The following is a 6,000-nucleotide window of genomic DNA, read 5'->3' as shown; positions in this document are numbered from 1 at the left end:
GTGGGAGGGAAAGGGAGAGAGAAGGGAAATTGCATGGAAATGGAAGGAGACCCTCAGGGTTATACAAAAGTAGATACAAGAGGAAGTGAGGGGAAAGGGAAAAATAATACAAGGGGGAGAAATGAATGACAGTAGAGGGGGTAGAGAGAGAAGAGGGGAGGGGAGGGGAGGGGAGGGGGGATAGTAGAGGATAGGAAAGGCAGCAGAACACAACAGACACTAGTATGGCAATATGTAAATCGATGGATGTGTAACTGATGTAATTCTGCAATCTGTATATGGGGTAAAAATGGGAGTTCATAACCCACTTGAATCAAAGTGTGAAATATGATATATCAAGAAATTTGTAATGTTTTGAACAACCAACAATAAAAAATTAAAAAAAAAAGAAATGTTCTTTCCTTGTTAATTTATTTGTGTCAATGCTAATTGATATATGGCATGGTGTTCTATTATTATAAAGCAATGGCATAAAATTTCATCACCTGCAAGTACCATTGTATTTGTTTTGGCAGAGACCAGGAATGATACAAAAAGTTCTTAAAAGTAACAGTTGAGTTGAGGTGGCACATGTCCATAATCCCAGTGTCTCTGGAGGCTGAGGCAGGAGGATTGGAATTTCAAAGTCAGCTTCAGCAACTTAGTGATGCCCTAAGCAACTCAGTGAGACCCTGTCTCTAAATAAAATACAAAAATAGGGCTGTGGATGTGGCTCAGTAGTCAAGTGCCCCTGAGTTCAATCCCTGGTACCACAAAAGTAATAGTTGAAAGATAACTATTTCTATAAAAACTTAGAAATCATTTTATAAAATGTGAATATTGTTTTGAATAATGACCAAAGTAGGTTCCATTGCTTTCTTTTTTCCAGTCAAGGCTCTTGCATACTAAGCAATGCTAGAAGGAAACCTTCTAAAACATAAGCATGTGTAATTATATATATCAATGGAAAATAGCTCTGTTTTAATGTTCAATCTTAGAGAGATTTTATCCAAAGGGATAATGTATATACTATATAAAGAAAAAGATTATTATTTTTTGCCTCAAAAGGAAATCCTATGGAATTTATCTTTTTATTCTTAATAAAAATCTGGTAATTTCTGCTTGTAGTTTAACTTAAATGTACTTAGTTTATACATTTTTTTTACCCTTATATCAATGTGGAGATGACATTTAGGTGTAAGTGATAACTGTTACATTTTAACCTCTTCCAACTTTAAATATGAAACATTGTCATTCATTCAAGCCCAGCATGATGGCACACACCTATAATCCCAGTGGCTCAGAAGGCTGAGGCAGGAGGATCTAACATTCAAAGCTAGCCTCAGCAACTTAGCAAGGCCCTAAATAACTTAGCAAGACTCTGTCTCAAAAAAAAAAAAAAAAAAAGGTACCTGCCAATACAAAAAATGAATGAATAAATAAATAAACCACTGCCATTCATAAATCTGTAGACTGAATTATGATGAATAGGCATATTTTAACATCAGCTGTCATTTTAAGAAGTTAGGGTTATACTAAATCCAGACGAAGCTCTTTGAAACAGATAACTAAATAGGAAATTCCTGGATGTGGGAAATCTTATTTTTCCATATTCATGTGGTAATAATTGGAATCAGTGGGAGCTGTGTACATGCAAAAATAATAACACTAGTTGAGATAGTGTGTTTGTCAGAAGAGAAATCTCATTGAGGTTAGACTAGCTAAATAAGTCTGGTTTACTGTTTCTAAGAAATGCTTTGAAGGAAATTTGTATTTCCAATCTTGCTTTAGTTTCCATTCTGTGATTTTGTAGGAAAAGGAAAACTTGGGTGAATTTTTATTTCTCAGTTATTCAAATCAGTTGTCAATATATTGACCAGCATGTTGTAAAGAATCTAAATTGATGTAAATTTCTAAATTGTGAGGTAGACAATATTTTCTATTGTTCTCCTGCGTTTTCTTTATTGTGCTTCAAAAGCTCTTCTCTACTTCTAATCTCACATAAATATTCTTTATCCTTGTCACATAAACTTTAGCTCTCAGTTGTTTCAGAAGCAAATTTAAGTAATGGGACAAGAGAATGAACATAGGTAAATATGAATTGTTGTCAATGTAGAATTGGTTGTTAATTCCATGGAATTTCAGTGGAATATAAATAAAGAAAAGAAAAGCTGGTCATGGTTGATCCATGGTGATTAAACTAATTCTATGAACTAAAGCCTGTCTAACAATATTTTTAATTTTTACATGATAAAATTATACATCCTAGGGTTATTTGCATTTTAGTTGAGAACTGAATTTACTTCATTGTAAAATGAATCCACCACTTAATCATTTAAAACCCAACTTCAGATAATTTTGTTATTTGCAGCTCTGGAGATGCTGATTCTCCTGTTTCTTATGTCTGTCCACACTCTGTCATGAAAATTTTCTTCATATTTATAGCAAGTGTGGATGTGTTTGAATGTGGGTGGTCGGGGAGGGGAGCTGTCATAATGCCACAGAAACCTGAAGACATGGGTAGTGGTGAAATTTCAGAGAACCTTTGGGCGATTGTGATGAAAATTGCATTCTTTGGGACATCACATGATCTTTTTACTCCATGTACTCCTAAGGTAGGTATTGCAGTTCTTGCTAATACTTATTTTAAAATATTATTAGCCTTTAGAATTATATCCTATAAAATGTATTTGGGGGACTTTTCAATATAATACATTCAATGCTGCATTAATTTTATAATACTAACTTTAGAATTGCTTTCTTAACTCATTTACAAATCATCTTTTGGGAGGCTCAATTCTAATTGAAATCTAATCTGTCACCAAATCGTGCTGATTCTACCTCACAAAGAGATGTTAAATCCACTGGCATCTTTTGGTTTTCACTGCCTCTACCCCGGTCTAATCTCTTTTCCAGTTTCTAAAATAACTTCAGCCTCCCACCTAGCTTGAGTGCTTTTACCTCTGTTCCCCCTTCTCTACAAGCCCTGTGCTCTTGTATGCGAACATAGTATGGCTGCAAACACCACACCTTGGAAACCTTGGTCTCAGGCTGTTAGGTGCCAGAATCTCTACTCATTGGGAATTGATATTATTTCTTTCACTTGAAAGTAATAAATAATAATTGATTTCCATATAAAGACACATGGCACTTAAAATAACAGACATGTCCTTATACTATACACTATAATCATTCAGACCCAAAATAACCTTAATTATACTACCTAGATATGTTTTTAAAATTAGTCTCAGCTGCTATACAAGAATAATCCATAATTGAGACCTTAAAAACTATGTCATGTCTACTGTACCCTAGGAAAAAAATAAAATGAAAAAAAAAAAACCCTATATTTAGATTGTACCGAAAAGGTGTTATTTCTTTCTAAAGGAGTTAGTGTGAATTTGATGTTTTTTCCTACTGATTTATTTATCTTCTGAAATTTGTTGCCCTTTTGCTTTTTAAATTTAAATATCCAAACTGACTAGTGTGCTGTAAATTGCTTCACAGGAAAGGCTGTGAAATGATACTCTTCTATCAGTATCAGAATTACATAGTTATTTTTCTGTGATATAGAAAAATAGAAAGATGATTTATTTTACTGATTATAGACAATTTATGGAATGGATGGACTCATCTAAATGATTTTTCTATTTTCTCTTCAATAAAATAATAAACTCAATAAGAAGAACTGAGTTGTATTAATCTTATAATGCCTCTATCCTGCTATCAAGTGGTTCTTAAGACTCTCCTTATATTTTTAAATACAACAGTCCAACTGACCACCTAAAGTAAATTTACTAGAAGATGGATATTGTGACACATGTGCATGAATTCACACACAAGCGCATGTGTGAAAGAAAACACGAGTCATCGAGATAAAGAAGACCAAGGTTGATATGGGTTAGACATCTCCTGTATTCTTTCTTCTGCCATTACATTTCAAGATTTCTTGTTATAAAGCTATAACTTTCTTGTTATAAAGCTGTAACATTTCTTATACTTGTTAACTCACCACATCATAGCTGGACATGATCTATACATGATCTATATATAGATCATATATATATGATCTATACTAATGAGTGGAGCCTTGCAGTCCAAGGTTGTGGTTTATATTAGTTCCTATATTTTCAGACAATTTCAATATCTTACACACTGCAGCCTACCACATACTTGGTCTCTTCTCTTCCAATTATATAATTTACCTCATTCCCAATGTCACAAGCCTGATATTGTTAGTAACTTCAACCTGTCTATAATCTCAGTTTCCAGGAGACCAATCTCTAATCACTGTATGTCTTCATTGCGCTTCCTTCATCATATCAATTCCCAAGAGCCTTCAAACTCACCAGGATGCATATTCCCCTTATTTTTTTTACTCTCTATTCACTTTTTATTTTAAATTTCACTCATGTTTTCTATTCTCAATTATCCAACTAAGATTCCATGATCTGTCACCACAATCATTCATTTATAGATTCCCTTGCCCCTTTCTCATTCTTTTATATCACCTGGAAAAATCCAAGGCTTGGTAAAACCCAATTCTCAGTGTACTGTGTGTCTGTACTTGTGATGCTGAATATGTCTGGAAAAAATGATACAAGCTATGCCAGAACTCACTACAAACCCATGATCACTAACTGGGGTATCTTCCATTCCCCTAGTATTGTTTTGTTCTCTAAGTCTGCTGGATGTGTTTGTATATCTTCTGCATGCTGTTCAAAACACTACCAACCTAACATCCTTCCTCTAGGCTGATGACCCTTCTTCCCATCTTATTCAGAAAATTGAAGCAATCTGAATAGAAATTGTAAAAATTTCTATCTACTCACATAAATTTTTACCTATGTACTTTGGCTGTCTTCCTTCATTTATCAGTTATCTGATTACTTCAATTAAAGGCTAATCTCTCCTCTTGTAAACTCGACCCATCCCTTCTTGCTAACTCAAGAACATTGCTTCAGGACCACTTATCTTCTTTCAGCATAAACTTTTCTCTCATTATTAAATCATTCAGATTAGCAGAAAAACATGCTATTTATTTTCTCATCTTATAAATCCCTATCTTGAGACCATATTTTACACTAGATATCTCATTTCTCTCTTCCCCTTCAGAGCAAAATTACTCGAGATGTTCATGCTTTCTGTATCCAAATTCTCTCCTATTATTTCTCACTTAAAATTATATTCAAATTTATTGATCAGCACTATGTAGTCCCAAAGATCTATTTTATTCTTTTGTAATTTCTTACACTGGCAAATTTTATCTTTACTAAGTTCTCAATGAAATTTACTTAAATATGATGTTTCACTTTATTTTTATTCATGAGGCATTTTGGAGCTTTTTGGGGAGAAAGAAAATTACCATTTTACCCTAAAGTTAATTATGTTTTTTTTTTTTGAGCAAATTAAGTAGTTTATTAGCAATGCTTTCTGGGATGGTATAAATGCAGGATGTTCTGGGTAGAAACATACACCATTGCTTTTTTTTTTTTTTTTTTTTTAGTTTTTAGTTTTCAGTGGACACAACATCTCTATTTTATTTTTATGTGGTGCTGAGGATTGAACCCAGAGCCCTGCGCATGCCAGGCAAGTGCGCTACCACTTGAGCCACATCCCCAGCCCACACCATTGCTTTTTCTATCAAAAAGTTGCAATACTGTCATTACTGAATTTCATTGTAATGAAACTTATTTCTTTCCTATTCCTCTTCTGTGATTCCTCTTGTTGAGGTCACCATTAATCTCCATGTTGCCAAGCTCATTGTTTGAACTCAGTCTTGTCCCAGTTGGTATGATCACTTTATTTTTCTTGAAACAACTGTGGCTTGGCTTCCAAGATTCTTCCAGGAGACCACAGTTTCTGTTCTACTTCACTGATGACTTCTCCTCTGTCTTAATGACTGATTTTGCTTTTAATATTTCATGCTTATAAATGCTAGGATATTCCAGGGTTAAGACTTTTACCTCTTCATATACAATTACATGTTGAAATCTCTAATTTTATGTCTTCAATGGAGTC

At 33.8% G+C, this 6,000-nt stretch overlaps 1 protein-coding gene across 2 annotated transcripts in view; it reads left to right on the top strand.

The window, feature by feature from the left end:
- Positions 1 to 6,000, top strand: part of Cfap299 (cilia and flagella associated protein 299) — a 594,340-nt gene that overhangs the window by 129,489 nt on the left and 458,851 nt on the right. The window lies entirely within an intron of this gene.

Source organism: Marmota marmota, unplaced genomic scaffold, assembly GCF_001458135.2.
Source record: "Marmota marmota marmota unplaced genomic scaffold, marMar, whole genome shotgun sequence".
NCBI lineage: Eukaryota > Metazoa > Chordata > Mammalia > Rodentia > Sciuridae > Marmota > Marmota marmota.
This window is presented reverse-complemented; position numbering and strand designations above follow the sequence as displayed.